A 23,187-nucleotide genomic window follows, 5' to 3' on the forward strand; every position below is an offset into this window, starting at 1 on the left:
CTCTACGATCTCGTGGTAGATCAAGTCTTGTAATACTCATATCATAAAGATCAATCAAGGAGGAAGTAGGGTATTACCTCCATTGAGAGGGCCCAAACCTGGGTAAATATCGTGTCCCCTGCCTCCTGTTACCATTAGCCTTAGACGCACAGTTCGGGACCCCCTACCCGAGATCTGCCGGTTTTGACACCGACGTTGGTTCTTTCATTGAGAGTTCCACTGTGTCGTAACGATAAGGCTTGATGGCTCCTTCAATCATCTTCAACGATGCGGTCCAGGGTGAGGTTTTCCTCCCCGGACAGATCTTCGTATTCGGTGGCTTCGTACTGTGGGCCAACTCGCATGGCCATCTGGAGTAGATCGATAGCTACGCCCCTGGCCATCAGGTCAAGTTTGGAAGGTTGAACTATACTGCCGACATCCGCGGAGACTTGATCTTCGACGAATTTGAGCCCATGTCAGGTGCACTGAACAGTCATGACGAGCATGACTTAGATCTGACATCGGACAATGTTCGGGAGATCGCGCCTGCGGCGGCCCCGAGAATCAATCCAAAGCAGATCGTGCCATCTGAGGACGGGTGGATGGACCCCGCCAAGGAGGCCGCACCCTCAGCAGCGATAGAGCCGAACACTGACCTCACCCTCCATGAGGTCGGTGTCATCAGACCCTTGGACTCGTCTCCGGCTACAGGCTCCGAACCGCGTGCATCCGTGCCTATCGAATCTGATTGGGCACCAATCACGGAGTTCACCTTCGCGGATATCTTTCAGCACTCGCCCTTGGGTGACGTGCTAAATTCATTGAGGTCTCTCTCCTTGTCAGGAGACTCTTGGCCGAACTATGTCCGACTGGAGTGGGAAGAGGACGACGAAGAAATTCCTTCCCCACCACCACCACCCAATTAATAGCCACTGTCGATGACTTAACCGACGTGCTTGACTTCAACTCCGAAGACATCGACGGTATGGACGACAATACAGGAGAAGAGCAGGAACCACCGCCCACATGGCGCTGGACAGCCACCTCATCATATGATATATATGTGGTGGACACGCCCAAAGAAGGCGATGGTGATGAGGCAATGGAGGATAGTCCCCCTGAGAAGCAATCTAAGCACAGGCGTCATAGGCGCCGCTCTAAGCCCCGCCAAAGCAAAAATAGTAATACCAGCACAAGAGATGATAGCAATTCGGATGGTGCCGAAAACAAAAACTATCCCGCCCAGCCAGGCTTCGAGCAAGCCGAGCGGGAGGATGGGCAAGCTAGCCCTAAGGAACAGGCAAAGGATGGAGAATCAGAGGATGATAATTACATGCCTCTCTTCGAAGACGAAGTGAGCCTTGGCGAGGAAGAATTCATCGTGCCTGAGGACCCCGTCGAGCAAGAGCGCTTCAAGCGCCGGCTTGTAGCCACTGCAAAAAGCCTGAAGAAAAAACAGCAGCAGCTTCAAGCTGACCAAGATCTGCTAACTGATAGATGGACTGAAGTCCTGGCAGCCGAGGAATACAGACTCGAGCACCCTACCAAAAGTTACCCAAAGCGCAGGTTGCTACCTCAACTCGAAGAGGAGGCACCAAAGCCTACACTACCGGCCATCTCGTGCCCGAGACAAAGCGTCATTTCAGCCTGAAGTCCAGCCCGCGCCCCGATGCTAAACAAACAAAAACATGAAGGCCCGGGGCTCCACGCATGACCTGTGAGACAAATTGAAAAACAAAGCAGGACAGTCAAGATCGATCTACGGATCACGGGGGTCCAACACGTGATGATGACCGTCACGTCGGATATACCAACAAATCCGGCCAGATCGAATACAATGTAGCCCGGCACAGAGGCGCCGCACACCCCCAATGCTTCACTGATGAAGGAATGGATCATGAATTGTAAGAAGGGTTTAAACCCGTGAACATTGAATCATATGATGGTACTACACACCCCGCGGTATGGATAGAAGATTTCTTCCTCCACATTCACATGGCCCACGGAGATGATCTACACGCCATCAAGTACCTCCCACTAAAACTCAAGGGACCAGCTCAACATTGGCTGAATAGCTTGCCCGCAAACTCCATCTGGAGTTGGGAGAACCTGGCAGACACATTCCTGGACAACTTCCAGGGCACTTATGTGCGACCACCGGATGATGATGATCTAAGTCACATAACCCAACAGCCCGGAGAGCCAGCAAGAAAATTTTGGACTCGATTCTTAACTAAAAAGAACCAAATTGTCGACTGTCCGGATGCCGAAGCCCTAGCGGCCTTTAAGCATAACATCCGTGATGAGTGGCTTCCCCTACATCTCGGTGAAGAAAAGCCAAATTCCATGGCAGCCCTCATGACACTCATGACCCGCTTTTGTGCGGGCGAGGATAGCTGGTTGGCTCGTAGCAACAACACAACAAGCAATCCTGGCACATCAAAAGCCAGAGATAGCAATGACAAACCACGACGCAACAAACACAAGAGTCACAAAAATGGTGATAGTGCCGAAGACACGGCAGTCGATGCCAGATTTGGCTCTAAGTCCGGTCAAAGGAAAAAGCCATTCAAAGATAACAATTCGGGCCCGTCCAGTCTGGACCGCGTACTCGACTGTCCATGCCAAATTCATGGCAACCCAGGAACACCAGCCAATCATACCAACAGAGAATACTGGGTCTTCAAACAAGCCAGCAGGACAGGTGCTGAAAACAAGGAGAAGGGGTCTCAAAGCGACGATGATGACGAGGAGCCCTGATCACCGAATACAGGAGGGCAAAATAAATTTCCTCCGCAAATCAAAACGGTGAACATGATAAGCGCCACCCATATTCCCAAGTTGGAATGGACATGCACTCTTAGGAATGTCAACTTAACGGAGCCAGTCGCCCCACAATATAACCTATGGCCGATCACCTTCAATCATACGGATCGTCCAGCCAATACTGATCAGGGCAATCCAGCTGCACTTGTCCTGGACCCAATAATGGATGGATTCCACCTCACATGAGTCCTTATGGACGGAGGAAGCAGTCTAACCCTGCTGTATCAGGACACAGTGCGCAAGATGGGTATCGATCATTCGATGATCAAACCCACTAAAACCACCTTCAAAGGTGTTATACTAGGTGTGGAGGCCAGTTGTACAGGCTCCATCACCCTGGAGGTTGTCTTCAGATCACCAAACAATTACCGTACTGAAGAGTTAGTCTTTGACATCGTCCCTTTCGCAGTGACTATCAGGCAGTGCTCGGACGAACCGTGTTTGCTCGATTCAAGGCGGTGCCACATTATGCCTACCGTAAACTCAAGATGCCCGGTCTGCGCGGCGTCATCACGGTTAATGGCAGGGCCGAACTTCCCCTCACTGTCGAAGAGTCTACCGCCGCTTTAACAGCATAAGCAACGAGTGGCACCTTTCAATCAAACATAGAGTCGATGGCCAAGCTCCCGGACACCGCCAAAGGAGTTCGAACTACTGCGCGGCAGGATAGCCCGACTCATCCAGAGCTCAGTTAAACACTCCGGCAAAAGTTAAGGCAAGCCACATACTGTGACTCAACCTCCTTGTGGCACACAAACATTTCTTGCATTTTCTTTGCAGGTTCACCTTGGCGTAGGCCAGGACTGATGGCGTGGAAATAGTTCAAACGTGTAAGGGAATCTTTAGATATTCCCCTCGATGACCATCCGACTACACTCTGGAGCCGCATACAACATCATCCCGCCTAGTCTCAGCAGGTTCCGCAGTCATATTTCTTTTTATCATATTACATGTACCCATACGAATTGACGTATTACTCGAATATAACATGTGGATTTATATGACGCTTATCTGCTATTGTTTCTTACTAACACCCTTCGTCAAAACGACATCCGTACATCGTAATATGCCTTAATATGCCAAGGGCTTCATTATACCCATAATACGGCAATAAAGTGCGAACACCTTCATGGAAGTTTGGCACCCCAAACTTATAGCATTATATGCATCAGCTACGAATCATGTCTTGGTTCAATAGTTGGGTTTGCCCGGTTTCCATGTTTTGGTACCTTGTGTTCCGCTATATCGGCTAAGGTAGCACAGGGAGAACTAGTGTGATTGTGTCCCGGTTCTTCGGGACGAGCACCTCAATAGAGAAAGCCGAAAACTGACTGTCATGATACAGTGAGAGCTGGTCAGCTGTTCGAGAGGTTGTAAAATCTTTAAGGATTTCTTCCGCATAATGACATAACTAATGCAGCATGCGAAGGATCGGCTTTTCTTCCAATCAGGTGCTTATAGAGCCCCTCATGCGGTCTTTCGAACACCAGGGGCTGCACCTACCTTCCTTTTGTCAACCTCCTATGGCTAACTGAGAGTGATACAACCCTATAGTCCGATTTCCTGGTTCGTTGTGCTGAACACCTCCTTCAAGGACCCAAAACTGGGATAAAGAGTGCTCAGGTTTATCCCGAACACCCCCGTACTTCCTATGTGGGGGCAGAAGCCGATGACTGGCCATCTCTCGGGATTAATATATAAAACGGCCGCGCAGGAGAAGAAACTTTCAAATAACAGGCAATAAATAATAGAAATGACCTTGTAAAACATTACAAAGGACAACATGATTGTATTCATGGAAATATAATGTCCTTGGTGCATTGCTCTGCCGCAAGGCGGGCTCCTTTCAGGACACTATCATAATATAATTCAGGCTTGCGGTGCTCCTTCCCCTCTGGTGGTCCCGTGGTCATCAGCTTTTCCGCATCCATCTTCCCCCAGTGCACCTTTGCGCGGGCGAAGGCCATTCACGCACCCTCCATACAGAACGACCGCTTGATGACTTCGAGTCGAGGGCAGGCACTCACAAGCCGCTTCACAAGCCCGAAGTAGCTGCTTGGAATCGGCTCGGCGGGCCATAGCCGGATAATTAAATCCTTCATGGCTTGCTCGGCCGCCTTATGTAGTTCGATCAGCTGCTTCAGTTGATCGGCAAAAAGCACCGGATAATTCGGTGCCAGATACTGCATCCAGAAGAGCTTATCTGCAGTGTTCCTTTCTTCGGCTCGGTAGAATTGGGCGGCATCAGATATGCTGCATGGCAGCTCCACAAATACCCCTGGAGAAATCAGAATTCAAATTATCAACTTGATTTTCACCTTTCAATACCTGCTTTGTATAGCAAAAGCCTTACCAGCCGCAATCTTCCTCGCCTCCTGGATTTCCTTCAGGGCACCTAGGGCTTCCCCCTAGGCATCACTTGCAGCTTGGCAAGCTTGGGAGAGTTCGGATTCTTTCCCTGATAGACTTTGCTCCAAAGTCTCGCATTTCTTCACGGCCTCTTAAAGCTCTCGCTCAACTTCAATAACCCTGGCCTCTTGCTTTTTGCAAAGGGCCTGCTCTGCGGCGACCTTCCTCTCGGCTTCGGCCACAGCCTTCTTAAGAGCCTCAACTTCGGATATCACTCCTAGAGCACGTCATAAAAATATTTTCATCATGCACACTTATTCATTTGTGCTAAATGAACAAGGTTTCTGCATACCTTGGTTATCCTCCAACTGCTTCTTCAATCGGCCAAGTTCTCCTTTGGCCTGCTCCAGACTCCGCCTCAGTCCGGATACTTCCGCAGTACGAGAGGTGGCAGTCGCTATAGACGCTTGCTTATAAAAGAAGAGAGCTAGATGTCATCAATTGAGTCTCCTGCGAACATATATTTGATCCTTTGTCCGGTTCTTTCTTCCACCGAATAGTGTATCAGGGGCTACTATCTATACTATGACACTCTTCAAAACCTTATAAAACATACCTCAAAGCCTCTTATAAGGCTAATGTAGGCTTCATCTAGTCCACTCTCAGTGGACTGAATCTTCTCAATCACTGCGCCCATAAGGGCACGGTGTTCATCGACAATGGAGGCGCTCTTCAGCGTTGCGGATAAACTATCCGGAACCTCTGGTTGGACAGAGGTTGCCGGTGGAACAGGCACACCCCCTCCAGTCGAGGGAGGCCTCCTGCCGGATTCTGGAGCTATATTTGCCTCCGGGATTGCGTCCGGCTGGGGGCCGAATCGAATATCGCCCCCGCCGTCGAAGTGTAAAAAGTATGGATCAGATTAAAATATTATGCCATGACAAGTCTGGACGCATAAGCGTGTTCGGATTTTATACTCACGAGTTCACCAGGGGCTGGGCCCTGGGATCCTAGTCTGGGCTGCTATCAGCGGCAGCGGTGGACTCCTCTGGAAGAGGAGTTTTTCCCCTCTTAGACGACTCAGCCTCCAAGGATGAGGAGGCCGTCCTTTTCTTTCTTCCCCCCACTGGGGATTCGTCTTCCTCCTCCTCGTCGTCCTCTTCAGAGGAATAACGGGCATTGGAGTCTTCGGATTTTGTGTCCGAAGCTCCATGGCGACGGAGGCCGCCCCTGGTCTTCTTGGCCTCCTTCTTGGCCTTCTTCTTCGGCGCCTTGTAAGGCGCCGGGACTAGCATCTTCGTTAGAAGTGGGCCGGCCGGTTCTTCTGGCAGCGGGGCCGGACAGTAGATCTGCCCCGCCTTCTTCGCCAAGCCCTAGGAGAGTTATGGGAAACACATTAAGCATTTTCCTAAGTATATGTGAATAAAACACATGAATTGTCAACATACAATGACTTACCGAACTTGCAGGGCGGGACAGTTGGTACCCGCGGTCCTCGGCGGAGTCCGGCCATGATTTACCGGACTTAAAAAGCACCTTCCAGATGTCCTTGTGCGAGGAGCCAAAGAGCTCTAGTAGGGTCTGGTGCTTGGCCGGGTCGAACTCCCATAAATTGCAAGCCCGGTGTTGGCAAGGCAGAATTCGGCGAACTAACATCACCTGGACTACATTGACAAGTTTGATGTTCTTGTCTTCCATATCCTGGACACGTTTCTGGAGCACCGACAGTTCGTCGGACGAGGCCCAGTTCAGGCCCTTCTTGGGCAAGGACGTGAGTCGCAAGGGGGCGGCGGATCTGAATTCTGGAGCCACGGCCCATTGCTTGTTGCGCGGCTCAGTGATGTAAAACCACTGCTGCTGCCACTCCTTGACGGAATCATTGAAAGTACCTGTTGGCCATGTAACATTTGGCATCTTGCTCACCATGGCGCCTCCGCACTCGACGTGCTCGCCGCTCACTACCTTGGTATTCATATTAAAAACCTTCAGCCATAAGCCGAAGTGTGGCGGGATGCGGAGAAAGGCCTCGCACACGACGATGAATGTCGAGATGTTGAGGAAGGAATTTGGGGATAGATCTTGAAAATCAATCCCATAATAATACATGATGCCGTGAACGAATGGGGGGAGGGGAAACCCTAGCCCGCGGATAAAATGAGGGAGGAATACAACTCTCTCGTGGGATTCGGTAGTAGGTACGATCTGTCCCGCCGCCGGAAGACGGTGGCCGATTCTCTTGGCCAGATACCCAGCCTCCCGAAGCTTCTTGATATCCTTCTCCCGGACGGTAGAGGCCATCCACTTGCCTCCTGCTCTAGATCCGGAAATTTTTAGGAGGGCCTTAGCGGGCGGAGAAGACGAACGCTTGGGCGCTAGGGCTCGAGCGCGGGGGAATGGATGAGCAGAGCAAGAAGAAGGCATGGATGAAAAAGGGAGTCCTTATCTCCATATAAAGGAAGTAGGGATCCTGCGCCTCCCCACTTGCCCGGTAAAATTGCTTATTCCCCAAGTGCCACGACTGATGGCGCGGTTGGGTTACCCACACCCGTATTGATGAGAATCCCGTCATAAGGGGACACAATCTCTGCTTCGACAAGACGTGCCAATAAAACCGCCACGCAACACGTACAGTGACAGGCTGGAAAAAATGGTTTGTAATAACCGGGCCCCGTCATGAGATTTGTGGAATATTGTGCTCTCTACGGTGGTATGTGGAAATTATTTTGCAGAGCTAGACACGCTCCTTGAGTTCAAAATCTTCTATGGAGTATTCGGAGAAGGAACCCGCCTTGCAATGCCAAAGACAATCTGCGCGCTGGACTCATCATCATTGAAGCCTGGTTCAGGGGCTATTGACGGAGTCCTGGATTAGGGGGTCCTCGGACAGCCGGACTATATACTTTGGCTGGACTGCTGGACTATGAAGATACAAGATTGAAGACTTCGTCCCATGTTCGGGTGGGACTCTCCTTTGCGTGGAAGGCAAGCTTGGCAATTCGGATATGTAGATCTCCTTCTCTGTAACCGACTCTGTGTAACACTAGCCCCCTCCGGTGTCTATATAAACCGGAGGGTTTAGTCCATAGGACAACAACAATCATAATTATAGGCTAGCTTCTAGGGTTTAGCCTCTACGATCTCATGGTAGATCAACTCTTGTAATACTCATATCATCAAGATCAATCAAGCAGGAAGTATGGTATTACCTCCATCGAGAGGGCCCAAACCTGGGTAAACATCGTGTCCCCCGCCTCCTGTTCCCATTAGCCTTAGACACACAGTTTGGGACCCCCTACCCGAGATCCGCCGGTTTTGACACCGACAGTGGTACTAAGTATGACAGTAAGAGTAGGGGTACGTATGAGGAGGCGAGGGCCTAGCTACGACGAGGTTGTACACATGAGTTTACGAGTTCAGGCCCCTCTCGAGGGAGGTAAAAGCCCTACGTCTCGGTGCCCTGAGGCAGTCGACTGGAATATAGATGTGTGTTACATGGGGTGCGAACCCTTGTCCCGGAGGAGGGGGTGGCTTATATAGAGTGTGCTAGGACCCCAGCCGCCCTCCGTTACAGGGGTTCAATGTACATTAAGATAGGGCATTACTTGTAACGCCAGCTATAAAGTGCCATTAATGATCTTTAAGACTACGGAGTGAACGCCTGACCGTTGCCATCCTGAGTGACTCTAGGTCTTCTGTACTCCGAGTGGTTTCCTGTATGGTCGAATGACTCCATCCAGGTCGAGTGAAATTGGGGGTATCCGAATGAGGTGACTGGCCGAGTGGATTGCACTGGATGGCTTCAATCGATACTTCCTCATGTGCTTTGAATGTCCTTGCTTCTAGGGTAGTGACCTTGGGTAGGGCATATGGGTCAGGTCTACGACCCTATGCTAGTTCTATGGCATCGTCATTAGCCCCCGAATGGATTGAGGTCTGAGTGAAAACAAAATGAAGTTGGCCCTGCCTTGACTCTTGTGCTTCACAAGCATTCATACTGAGTTCGAGGTCCATGCTGAAACTTTGGCTTTTGTCGGTGTTCTAGGAAAGGGGGTCCCCAGACTTGCCTGCCTGCGGCCTGCGGCGTGGCTCAAGTGGTGGCCCAGTACGGCCCATCTTCATCAGCACAAGACTCAAGACCCTCGCGAGGGGCCAAGCCTCACGGGGCGGATGACGCTAGGCTTCCTCAGGAACGGCCTCGCCAGGCAGGCTCGCGAAGAGGCAGAGAGATCAAGGCAGGGTACCTCGCGAGGTGCTCGTGACGCAAGCCATGACGATCGAGACCAGGCGGGCGCCAGGCGGGCGCCTGCCTGCGCAGTGTCCTTGTTTCCTCTTTGGTGCAAAGGGGGCAAGCACAGACGTGGAGTACTGAGGCATCAGGCAAAGGTTGCCATTTTAGTGCAACGAGACCAAGACTAGCAGAGCGGCATGATGGAGGTCACCGTGGAGCCCAAGATGGCATCATCGCCAGTGCCTTTGGCAGCTGAATACCAACTTTAGTCAGGATAACTTATACTAGATGTTCCCCTTCAAAATGGCCGTTGTTGGCGCCCTTCCCGCTCAATATTTGGGAAGAGGCTCCGGGCCTCTATAAATAGGACTAGCCACCACCGAGCGGGGGGGGGGGGGACTGAGTAGAGAGAGAGAGGCGATCGAACTCATCCAAGCAGTTCATCGCACCAGCTCAAGAACACCTCTCGTGAGGCTGTTCTTCCCTATACTATTCATCATCAGCCCCTGAGGCAATCCACCACACCACACACTGGAGTAGGGTATTACACCACAATGGTGGCCCGAACCAGTATAAATCTCGTGTCCTTTGTGTTGTTCATCGTTTTCAGCTTAGATCTCACGAGGCGATCGGACGTAGATCGGTATGGGAGAGATCTTCGTGCGCACCCCAGAGTTCGACCCTTAAGGGTGTGCCGGAATCCAACATCTGACATTTGGTGCGCCAGGTAAGCGTGCGCCGGAATCCTCTTTCTTCCATTCTATGTTCCGCCGCGTCACTGCCTCCATGTCCGGTGACCCAACGGCCAACTCCGACCACTGGGCGGCATGGCCTGCCCACGCCGTGCCGCCTGCCCAAGGTGACCTCAACCCCACATCTCAGGCAGCCCGTGCCCCGCAGAACACTGCAGGGCGCGCGCGACGTGGTCAGGCGTCCCCTGCCCTCACTCCACGGCTAGTACGATCGGCAGCAAGGGCCTCAAGCCACACTACGGCTACGGCGCCGCACACTCGACGGGAGCAGGCAAACATGAAGTCCGCGCTCATGGTGGCGCGAGAGCTGCTTCGATGCGGACTGCAAGAAAGCAGTCGCAACATGCTGCTGGAGCGCGTCGCCGAGCTCCTGGACGCCGCTGCATCGGGGGCTCCCCCGTTCTGCTTCGAGCTTCCACCCCAGGCCCTGGGAGGATCACGAGGCGGACCGATCCGCGCCCACGCGCCTCCGGGTGCACCTCAAGTGTCGGATTTCAGGTTCCGGCAGACCCTTGAGGTTCGAACACTGGGGTGAACGCGGAGATCACACCCCCAGCCTACCCACGTCTCACCGCCTCGCCAGGATCTAAACTACACAAATAACAACACAAGGGACACGAGATTTATACTGGTTCAGGCCACCATTGTGGTGTAATACCCTACTCCAGTTTGTGGTGTGGTGGATTGCCTCCGGGGCTGATTTGGAACAGTACAAGGGAAGAACAACTTCGCGAGGGTCTGTTCTTGGCGGGGGAGTTCACTCGCCTCTCTCTCTCTCTCTTGGATGCTTATCTGATCAGATGCCCTACCATGTGGGTGGCTAGTCCTATTTATAGGCGAAGGCCCCGGGCCTTTTCCCAAATATTGAGCGGAAAGGGCGCCAACAATTCGCCATTTTGAAGGGGAACATCTAGTACACTTATCCTGACTAAAGTTGGTCCTCACCTGCCAAAGACCCTGACGATGACGCTGGCTTGGGCTCCAGGATGACCTCCGCTCTATCGTCCTGCTGGTCTTGGTCTTGTTGCACTAAAATGGTTGCCTTTGCTTGATACCCTTGCCTGCGCTTGCCCCCTTTGCACCAAAGGGGAAACAAGGACTCTGTGCAGGCCGGCGCCCGCCTGGCGCCCGCCTGGCCTTGGTCGTCATGGCTTGCGTCAGGGGCACCTCGTGAGGTACCCCGCCTTGATCTCTCCGCCTCCTCGCGAGCCAGCCTGACAAGGCCGTGCCGGAGGAAGCCTCCTTTGGTCCGCCCCGCGAGGCTTGGCCCCCCGCGAGGGTCTTGAGCATGTGCTGATGAAGATGGGCCGTAATGGGCCACTCCTTGAGCCATGCCGCAGGCCGCAGGCAGGCAAGTCTGGGTACCCTTGTTCCCAGAACACCGATAGTAGCCCCCGTGCCCAAGGCACGCTTGGACTTGGCTTAGCAGAGAAGCAAAGAGGCAAGTGCGAAGCGCCGCGGGACCCAATAGCCTACAGCCTTGGGCGCCACGTGGCGGTTGATTGGACGTGGGCGTCTTGGCTCCCCCATGACACCTCGGCAACTGCACAAATTGATAAGGGAGCGGTACCCATCTAGGCTTACCTTCTTTGCCTTCTCCTTCACTGCCCAGATCCCCTTTCTGGCTCCTGTCCTTCTTGCTTCCGAAATCCCCAGATCTACTCCAACCCTGCATCCTAGCAAGGCATGGCGCCTCGCTAGACCCCAGCTGGAGCATGGTACTCGCCCACCTTGGATCCTCAGAATGTGTCGGAGAAGAACCTCGCTCGGACGCGCCAGATGATGGCGGCGCAAGGCAACGACGGGGCGGCCGCGCTCAAGGTTGGCTCCGCCCTTCCTGAGGGCAGAGGAAGCACCTTTTACTCGCTCTTCGTGAGCGCCATCGCCGCCGGCCTAGTGCCCCCTTTTTCTGAGTTCTTCCTTTCTGTTCTCCACCATTACAATCTGCAAGCTCTGGACCTCCATCCCAACTCTCTTCTTCTCCTGCCGATTTTCGCCTATTACTGCGAGGCTCATGTCGGGGTGAGGCCTTCGATGGCCTTGCTGCGCCATTACTTCTACCTCCGGGTCTCCCGCGGCTCCATCACCGCGTGCGAGAGCTTTGTCACGCACGGCAGCTCTAATGCCATTTTGAAGCCCGGGAAGAGGATTGAGGTCTTCAGGAGCAAGTGGGTCATGGTGGATGCTGGGCGCGCCCACTCCCGGCTGATTCTGCCCACGAGGCAGCCCAAGTCCGTTGACGCTTGGTCCCATGCGGAGCTCGTTGATCCCCGCGTGAGGCCGGTGCTGGAGAAGATGGACGCGGACCTGTGGCCGGACAACATGGCGACGGCGAAACTGACCTGGACGTCGCTCCTGAGGGAGTTCCTGGAGCATCGGGTGGCTCCGCTCCAGGAACACTCGCGTCCGCTGTGGAAGCTTGGGGGGCGATGCTGCCCTTGGCTCGAACCCCGAAGTCCTGGCCGATGAGGATCTGGCCGCGGTCCTCCAAGCCTTGGTTGGGGGAAACGTGGCGAGGTTGGAGGATGCTCCCGTGCCCTTGTTCCTTCGGGATGACTGGGAGCCGGTGGTGAACTCCATGTCCGCTTTGAACAAGGGCGGGCCTGTGCCCGCGGAGGTTCCTGAGGACCCGGCGGCCCTGGCAACGGTGGACGTGTCTTCCGGCGACTCCAGCGGAGGGGAGGAAGAAGAGGAGGAGGAAGAGGAGCCCGATTCCGAGGCGACCGACGGGGAGTCCAGAACACCCCTCCCCCAGCGCAGGTCCCGTGCCCTTCGTCTCTTGCCGGATGACGACGAGGATGGCGACAAGGGAGGTGGCTAGAGCTTGCCTCTAATCCCGAAGAAGGATAGGGCGGGGCTGGTTCCCCGCGGGTCTACTCCGGATCCGACGCGATCTGCTGACGCGCCTCCTGCTCCCGAGCATCTTGAGGTTGATCCCAGCATCCGGCTCTCGGGCTTCAAGTTCGGCCGGAGGTTGCCTGAGCCCGCGAGCGATGACGAGTAAGTGCTCAACTCTCGTTTTGCTTCTTGCTTCGTTGTTGAGGCTTGACGATCACATTCCTTGGCTAGGCCAGTGCCTGTGGCGAAGAAGCTGAAGGGGGCTCCCGAGGCTTTGTCCGGGACAGCACCCCCACCCGCGGGAGAAGGGGGCGGCAAGACGCGGGCCTCTCCTACCCGGTCATCCTTGCGAGGCCTGGCAGGGCTAGCTGGAGCGAGCACAGCCCCCATGGCCCAAGCGACTCCCAAAGCGTCCTTGCCTGATGCCACTGCCGCAGTCGTCGGGGCGCAGAAGGTCCTGACCCCTGCTGCCGTCTTCTCCTCCTACTCCGCCAACTGCCGTCTCTCTGACTCCTTCTACTATTCTGGATCGTGTTGCTGCTGAGCTGGACCGGCTGCGGAAAGATCTTCTGGGTGCCGACCCTCGCTTGGCGGCCGTGCGCCTGGAGCTGGTCTCTGGTTGGGTCCGCTCTGATGCTTCAGTCTGAGCGGCGCTGGCTTAGGCCGTGACAGCTTGTGACGAGGAGAAGAAGGCCATCCTCAAGGTGAAGGCCGCCCGCGATGCTGCCTCGGGTGAGGTTGCGGATATCCGGGGTTAATACAAGGTGCAGGAGAGCGAGCTGCAAGGCCTACGCGACCAGCTTGCCAAGGAGGCCCGTGTCCGCCAGGAGAAGGAGGAAGACATGAAGGCTCACAAAGTTGCCGCCAAGGACCGGGATGCCGAGCTTGACAAACGCCAAGGCTGCTTGGGTGCGCTGGAGCAGGCGTTGGAGGCGAAGAAGATCGAGCTGGACGGCAAGGTGCGGGTCCTGGCCGAGGACCGCGTGGCCTTCGCGAAGCTGGAGGTGAAGGCTCGCACCCTGCTGAAGTCTCTCTATGACAGTGGCCTGGAAAGCCCTCTGGCCGGCACCGAGGAGGGCCCCGCCAAGCTGCTTCCTTCCTGGTCCGCGCCCTCGAAGATGTCGCCCTCAGCCTTGGCCCCACGGCTGAGGCTGAGGCGCGTGTCCTTTCTTCTGAGGCGCTGACACGTGTCTTCACCCACGTCTACCTCCAGGACCCCAGCGTTGACCTCGACAGCCTGTTGGGGCCTGTGAGCGGCGAGCTTGCCGCCGTAGCTGCTAAGGCCGTGAAGGGTCATGCAGAGGCTCTGCTGGCGAAGTTCTGGGCCTTCAGCACCAAGCCGAAGCGAGCCTCTTCATACTCGCACTCAAGGCCAGCGCGAGCCTCCGCCACGTGATGGTCGATCTCCTCCTGGATCCGGGCCTCCCGCGCGCCAACGTCGTCATCCGCACGGGAGACCTGGCGCTCCCTCGTCTCCAACCGCTCCAGATCGAGGTTGTGCTCGGCAGTCTCCAGCGTCAGCGCTTCCTCGCGCCTCTGGAGCTCCTCCTCCTTGGTGGGCCCTCCCTTCAGCAACGCAAGGGCGGACCGGTGCAGATCCACCTGCTGCTCCAGGGAGTTGCACCAGTCTTGGAGCTCCAAAGCACGCTCCTCAGCAGCTTCGCGTCACTTGTCTGCCTCCTCAGCTTCCTCAAGAGCCCGGGAACAGGCCCCCCGAGATGTCGCCAGGGATGCCTCGCCCTTGGCATTTTTGAGGTCACGCTGGTGGCGCGCGAGGCCAACGGCCACCTTCAGCTTGCACAGCTCCTCAACCAGCCTCAAGCCTTCAGCTTCGAGATGCGCGTCTTCGGCCGCCAGCTCTGCACCGAGCTAGATCACTTCATCGGCTGCCCTCTGGAGGAACTCTTGGCGGAGAGTGCTGCGCTCCCGCGCACTCCCAAGCACGTCGTCAGCACCATCCTCCATCGTCGATGCTGGCGGAGGGCCTTGGAGTGGTTCGCCCCCTCTCGTCAGGGAGCTGGGGGTTGGTTCCCCTGTGATCGCCGGGCGGGCCCCGTAGGGGACCCAACCAGGCATCGATCCACCTCCCGCTGAGGACTCAAAGATCGGCTTCAGCCACTCGCCGCCTATTATCAGTGGAGGAGCTCGGGGCAAGCTGGTGGTGCCCGAGGAGAGCTCACGAGGGAAGAGCGGCGTGCCGACAGCATTGAGGTGTGCCGCAAGCCGGCCTGCATCTCCAGTCGGGCTTGCACCTAGGGCAGCCCACAGACTCGGGGCGACCAAGGTCAGTGAGGGAGGAGAAGCCTGAGGGAGCGGCTCGTCAGCTGGCTCCGCGGGCTCGTCAGAAGGAATCCTGAAAGACCATGGTCAACAAAGGGAGTTGCAGACAAGGAACTATGAGAAGGAGGGACTTACTCGTCCATGGCAAAGTACTTCATGTGCTTCAGTGGGCGGAACGGGCGATCATCACCACTGGAAGCCTCCTTCCTCTTTCGAAGGGCCTCGAAATCTATGCGGAACAAGCCAAAGCTCGCGATGTGAGGGCCGGTGCGTGGCATAGGAGCCGCAGCATCGGGACGGCTTGCGTCAAGTGCACCATCCTGAGAGGAGCAATTAGGTGCCACCCCTTGGTGGCCTGCCGAGGCCTCGGGGGCTTCGGCCTCGGCAGTGGCAGGCCACGCCCTCTCGTCAGCCATGACCTCGCGAGGGGCTCCGTAAGCTCCGGAGGTTGACGCTTCGGGAGTCCCCCGCAACATCAACACCTCGACATCATCCCCCCCAGCTCCTGCCGATGCTTGCCTCCCTACGACAACTCCTGGGGCAAGGACAGCGCGGGCGGCTGGGGGAAGGACCACAGCAACCGGGTTCTCACGGGACCCCACATGGCCAGCTGGGTGCAACCCCCATTCGTCGAAGCGGGGCATCTACTTCATGAAGTCGACCCTGTTTGAGCAAACATACAACAGGGCGCCTCCGTGACGAACGCTGCCAGGAGAGGGGTCGCCAGTCAGGACCAGCAGCACCTTCTTCAGCGTCTCAGGCGCAAGATCCACTTCCTGGAGCCTCATGCGATCTTGACGACCGGAGTAAGCTCACATTGGGCGGGAATGGCGCTGGAGAGGAGCAATGACGCTGGAGGAACTCCTTCACCACTCGGGGCGCCGTCACCCCGAGCTCCCTTACCCTCTCGAAGCGATGCCAGGTGAAGGCAAGCTGGGGGCTCATAAGCTTCTCGTGATCCCAACCAGGATTGGGGATGGCAGGCAGCGTCGGGTGCACGAGCAGGGGACTGGGCACCCTGACATCCACATACAACTACCGCTCTCGAAACCCGCTCGCGGAAGGTGGGAGGCCGAAATCGATCCCGGAGGCGGCCGTCTCTGGTACGACCTGGAAGCTCACGCATCTCGAACACCGGGAAGGGTCAGACAAGTGCCAAGAGAAGAAGTAGCACAGAAGGGCAATGGAAGGAGGAATCCCCACCTTGGCCTCACAGACAAAGGCAAAGACAGCAAGCAGAGTAATGGATTGGGGGCCAAGATGCATCATGTGGATCTGGTAATGAGAAGGCACCGCGTTGAAGAAGGCGGAAAAGGGGGGAACCAGTCCTGCCCACAAGGCGTCGGCAAAGAATCGGACCTCCATGATGATCCTGTCAAAGGAGGCGTGGCACGCGGGCCAGACCGTTGTCTTCCCGCACTCATTGAAGCTGGAGGCAAGCGCGGAGCAGACCTTCTCCAGAGCTTCCAGCTTGAGTATGAGCGATTTGTCGACTACGAGAGCAGCCGTCGGAGGCATGCTGGTCGAGGGCGCAGGTTTCTTCCCCTTATCCTTTTTCATTGGCGCCATGGCAATGGGAAGGGAGAAGAACTCAAGATAGATTGGAGGCGGAAGCAGAGACTTGAGGAGGTAAGGGGAACAAGGAGTGCGCAGGCTGCAAAGGGATGATAACTATGTACAAGCCTCGTGGCCGCCTCGCCAGGCGCATAATGGGAAGCGTGGGGAAGCGGAGAGGCCCACGTCCAATCAACCACCACGCGGCGCCCAAGGCCGCAGGCTGATGGGGCCCGCGGCGCTCCACACTTGCCCCTTCGCTTCTCTGCTAAACCAAGTCTGAGCACGCCTTGGGCCCGGGGGCTACTGTCGGCCTTCTGGGAACGGGGGTCCCCAGACTTGCCTGCCTGCGGCCTGCGGCGTGGCTCAAGTGGTGGCCCAGTACGACCCATCTTCATCGGTGCAAGACTCAAGACCCTCGCGAGGGGCCAAGCCTCGCGGGGCGGACGACACTAGACTTCCTCAGGAACGGCCTCACCAGGCAGGCTCGCGAAGAGGCGGAGATTTCAAGGCGGGGTACCTCGCGAGGTGCTCGTGAAGCAAGCCATGACGATCGACACCAGGCGGGCGCCGGCCTGCGCAGTGTCCTTGTTTCCTCTTTGGTGCAAAGGGGGCAAGCACAGACGTGGAGTACCGAGGGATCAGGCAAAGGTTGCCATTTCAGTGCAACGAGACCAAGACCAGCAGAGCGGCAAGCTGGAGGTCACCGTGGAGCCCAAGACGGCGTCATCGCCAGTGCCTTTGGCAGCCGAAGACCAACTTTAGTCAGGATAACTTGTACTAGATGTTCCCCTTCAAAATGGCCGTTGTTGGCGCCCTTCCCGCTCAATATTTGGGAAGAGGCCCCAGGCCTCTATATATAGGACTAGCCACCACCGAGCGGGGGGGGGGGGGAGACTAAGTAGAGAGAGAGAGGCGATCGAACTCATCCAAGCAGTTCATCGCACCAGCTCAAGAACACCTCTCGCGAGGCTGTTCTTCCCTGTACTGTTCATCATCAGCCCCTGAGGCAATCCACCACACCACACACTGGAGTAGGGTATTAAACCACAACGGTGGCCCGAACTAGTATAAACCTCGTGTCCTTTGTGTTGTTCATGGTTTTCAGCTTAGATCTCACGAGGCGATCGGACGTAGATCGGTAGGGGAGAGATCTTCGTGCGCACCCCAGAGTTCGAACCTTAAGGGTCTACCAAACCCAACATCCGATAGCTTCATTTTACTTGCTTTGATCGATTCAGAGGTCATTGAGTGAACTTATGCTGGCAATCTACGAGTGTTGCTGTGACGCAAAATCTTCGACGTGATTGGTTACTGCAGTTCTCGGATCTAACAGGATTCAAAAATTTCGGGAAGCACGCGAGGTAGAGCGCGCCGCAGTAAATGGGATGGATAGACAAGGGCGCCTCGATTTCTGCGCCACCTTTTACGCCACGTATCCGGTGCGTGACTGTTGCGGGATTTGACAGGATCGCTCGGGCCCACACGTCAGCCACTCGGAAGTAGGCCCTTAAAAGGCGTCGAGGCCGATGCATCTGCACAGTGTGCTCCCATTCCCCTTCTTATTCCTCTGCTTCTCCACCACGTCCTCTTTCGCCCTCGATGCCACTGCTCCGCTAGTGCAGCCCAACACCATGGTGAAGGATAAGACGGCGGCACTAGAGTGCGTGAAAAAAGCAATGGCAACGGCGGAGGGCAAGAAAATGAATCGGGGATCATCATCGAGGTCCGGGATGCCGCCTAGTTGGATTCAGGGAGACTGGGTTCGATCCACGCTCCGGCCAGAGGATCTGGAAGATCTGGCCACCACGGGCTTGATCGCCACCGGGACTTCGAGGCTGCCGGGGGACAAGATAGTGCCTCTGCCGTGGGCGGGTGAGTGAGTCCTCCTTACCACCCATGTCGACCGTGTTTCTCCCTTCCCTCGCATCCTTTCTTCTGGGGTTTTCTAAACTTTTTCGGTGCTCAGCTTCACCACTTCTCTCCCAATACCATCACGTATCTTGCTGCATTCGTGTCTATGTGCGAAAACTTCTTGGGTTGTCGACCGCACTGGGGTCTCTTCAAACGTATTTTCACAGTCCATTCCCAGACCGTGAAGAAGGCAAATCCAAATGACGAGATGATGCACATGATCCAGATGTGTCGGGCTTTAGGGATTCAGATGAGGAAGAGGAGCATGTTCCCCCTATGACACTTCCCAGGTCGGTTAGGGGCTGGCAATCAACATGGTTCTACTACCAGGACATTGCGACCCCCGGTCAGTCGACCGGTCTTCCTCCCTTTACCCTAGATCGAGTACAGCAACCTTTTTCACTGATTGTGACCGCATCAGAGAAAGTAGAGACGAACATGTTGGTCGAGAGGGTAGTACAGTTGGTCCGTCGGGGTGTAACTGGCATGGATTTATTGGAGGTGTTTCTCAGTCGACGCATCCAGCCACTCCAAGCCCATGACCACTCGATGTGGATGTACTCGGGCTCCAATGACACCGCTCGGGTCCACCCAGAGGAGGTTCCCAATGAGACGGTGGCCCTGTGGCTGAAGAGCATTACCGGAAACAAAGATAACCCCAGGGGGCCAGGAGAGTCGATCCATTCAAGGCTAACAACTAGCCGGACAAGGTCGGATCCTTGTTACAGAGTGTACTTCATTCTATCTTGCAACTGCCTCTGAATCCGACTAATGTTTGATTAACTTCTTGCCTTGCACGTTTATACTGAGATGTATTCGATGCCGAACGGGGAACAAGCCCAGGAGCAAGTCCAGGAGGGAGCGGATAGCATAGAAGAGAGCACCGACTAGCAATCTCCTGACGATGAAGATGAGGAAGAGAGTGATGAGTCGGACGACGAAGAAGAGGAGGTCGGCTCACCACCTCGCACAGAGCGCCGATCCAAGCAGTTTCATGATCCAGCGGGCGGGCGTAACAAAGTTGTGGCTCCAAGAACGCAAGTGCATAAGCGCACTCGGACTTCGACTCCGGAGCCGTCAGAGAAGGTCGCCAAGAATCCCAAGGTTGCCCCTTCGAAGTATCGGAAGACCTTGCCCAAGATCAAGATGGACGTTCTTGTTGCTTCTGCGTGAGTGTTTTGTATTTCTGTGTTTTCCTACTGACTCAGACTTCTGCTCTGACCGAGTGGATTATGAACTTTTCAGTGTTGCAACTTCCGGGACCTCCATGGATATTGACAAGGCTCGAGATCATGAAGAGACTAATGATGCAGCTACTTCCAAAGCTGGTACGATCCTGCAATCTTGAACTTGTTTTGTCGACTGGATTGTCGGTCGATTGAGCTCCTATGGTTGCATTTTGTTGTAGCTCCACGGGATGTCATTGAGCTTCTAGACGACGATGAAGAAGTTCCTCTAAAAAAGACGAGAAGGAGGGGCAGGGCTTCAAGCAGGAGGACGGCCGTAGGCCAGGAGCCTCAGTCGATATGAGCGCCGGAGACGATGGTTCAGCGATCCGGAGATCTGGCTCAGGCCAAAGTTTCTTTTGCCAATCCGGTGTCGACTGACCGTCCCTCGGTGTCGATTGCTCAAGTCTTTCCTTCGCCTGCACAGCTCCATGCTTCAGATCTTGTGGTTGCCCCAATTGTACTGCCATCATCGCTCTTTAGTGCACATCGCACTCCAGATGACCCGACGGGTGCCGCCAAGGAAGCCATACTCCAAGCAAACCATATGATGGAATAGACGAAGGTGGTGCACGAGGCCAGCCAGGCTGCCTACAATGCCAGCTCTGCTCTACATGTCAATGTCAAGTTTAGTTGATTTCCGACTGATCTCTCAATTTGATTTTTGCCTTGCTATGATGTGGTAGTTGTAACTGTTGCTTCAGTGTCCGTAAGATGTCCCTGGATGAGTGTTTTGGAACCTTTTATGCGCATCTATCATGAGTCTGCATTTTGCCTCCAATCACCCACTGGGTGCTTTAACTTAGTGTTGAATAGTTCTTCTACTTGAGTCGACCAAGTTGAGTCGAGTGTATCTCTGAACCAGTGGGGGCACACAAAATGCACCCACTGGGTGTAGTCCTCGAGACTGCCATCGGATGTTTGATGCGGCGGGGGTCTTTGTCGAATGTCACTTCATTGTTCTTTCACTCGGTTTAATAGCTTCATCCCCCACTGGGTGTAGTCCCCGAGACTGCGGTCGACTGCTGACAGTCGGTTGAGGTCTGAGAATCATACTCATGCTGGGCAGACCATGCTGAGTGGAAAACCGGACTAGTGGGGGAAAGCTAAGTGCACCCACTTGGTGTAGTCCCCGAGACTACTGTTGAATGTTTGCTTTGGCGGTAGTCTTAGAGCAATTTTTGCTATGATTGACCTTTGTTTCAGTCAACTGACACATCGACCGCAGAAATCTTGTGATCTTGGAGCCCAATTTGCTGAATTGGAGAGGAAACAGATCAGCCTCAACCTCGACCTGGAGCTGGCCAAGAATAATCTCCAGAAGGCCCAGGAAGAAGCAGCTACCATAGGAGGTAATAATTTGTCAACTGTCCACCTTATGACTTTTTTCCTTTTAGTCTCTTGAACCGAGTGACTCCACTTGAACAGATGTGCGTAGTGAAAATCGTCAACACCAAGCTCGTCTGAAGAACGTTATTTCTTTAGAGAAAATGAAGTAGGCTCTAGAGAAGAAGGATCAAGACCTTGCCACAGCACAAAAGGCGGCGCGAGAGAAAACATCACTTGCCGATAAGAAGCTAGCCTCAGTCAACAAGTTGGAAGAGGAGAACTCCAAGATGAAGAATGCTGTTACTGAAGCCAATAAGGAGGTTGTGAGGCTGAATCAGGACAAGGATACCTTGACTGACAAGGTTGGAAATCTACGGCGAAGAAGGGCGAACTGGAGGCTTATCTGGGACTGCTTGCTGAGAAACTGGTCCTGAAGCTTGAAGGTACTTCCTCTCATTCGACTGATTTGCCATTATCGACTCATTATTTAACTATCGACTCACCGCTTTTACGACTGTTCAGAACTCTGTCAAGACTTCAAAGGAGAGACGGGGCGGATCGAGATAGGCCTTGACCCCATAAACTCTCATGTCAAAGATGACATCGCGATGAACGTGCTGCGATTGGAGTCTCGTCTGGATAGTGTTGTGGATTATCTTGCTCGTCTGAAGGTGGCGATGTCGCGGATTGACACTGAACTCTGGACCCGTGCGGAATTATAGAATGATCTCGGGTCTTTGATGACTCGACTGAATGAAATCCCTGGTCGAGTGCAAGACTGGAAGAAGTCGTCTGCTCGCTGTGGCGCCGATGTGGCTCTGTCATTAGTTCGAGTCCACTGCGATGATGTCAGAGAAGACAAGCTGGTAGCTCTCAAGGTTGCCAACACCAAGAAGCTCAACATCTAGTCCTTCATTGACACCTTCATCGACGCTGCTACTCGTATCGCAGACAACATTGACCTTGATAGCTTCGTCGAGCCAGCAAGTCCTCCTCCCGTCGAGTGAACAAACATTATGCCCCACCTTTATTTGCCTCAGAACGCCAAGTGGTTTTTTAACCGTTAAACTATTTTAGGCCTGATGCCTGAGCACTTCTGCCCACTATGGTTCTGAACTTTTGCGGGGTTTATCTGAACTTGGTTTTTCCTTGAATATGGTGGCTTTGTATTTACTACTTCTGAATCTTTTTTAGTTTTTGAGCGGTCTTCACTTCCCACTCGGAGTAGATGTTTTGCCTATGCAACGTCGACAATGTGCTTGATTTGCACCTCATCGTCCTTGCGGATCGTGATGGAGCGCACGTTGTACTTGTGATGCAGCTCAGACGACGCGCTCGGTCGGCGCCTCGTTGTCCTTGCGGGTCGAGATGGAGCGTATGTTGTACTTGTGATACAGCTCAGAGGATTTTTGTGACTTAGGTGAGTGTGGGGTCGTAGCTAAGCTTCCGAGTGGGAGGGTTTCTCTCCACTCGGAGTAGTTTCTTAACTTAGGCGAGTACGGGGTCGTAGCTAAGCCCCCGAGTGAGAGGATTGCTCTCTACTTGGAGTATTTTTTTAAATTAGGCGAGAATGGGGTCGCGGCTAAGCCCCCGAGTGGGAGGATTGATCTCCACTCGGGGTAGTTTTTTAACTTAGGCGTGTACGGGGTCGCAGCTAAGCCCCCGAGTGGGAGTATTTCTCTCCACTCCGTGTGTTTTTTAAATTAGGCGAGTACGGGGTCACAGCTAAGCCCCCGAGTGGAAGGATTGCTCTCCATTCGGAGTGTGTTTTAACTTAGGCGAGTACGGGGTCGCAGCTAAGGCCCCGAGTGGGAGGATTGCTCTCCCCTTAGAGTGTTTTTTAACTTAGGCAAGTATGGGGTCGCAGCTAAGACCCCAAGTAGAAGGATTTCTCTCCACTCAGGGTGTT

The sequence above is a fragment of the Triticum aestivum genome, chromosome 3B (genome assembly GCF_018294505.1).
Source record: "Triticum aestivum cultivar Chinese Spring chromosome 3B, IWGSC CS RefSeq v2.1, whole genome shotgun sequence".
NCBI lineage: Eukaryota > Viridiplantae > Streptophyta > Magnoliopsida > Poales > Poaceae > Triticum > Triticum aestivum.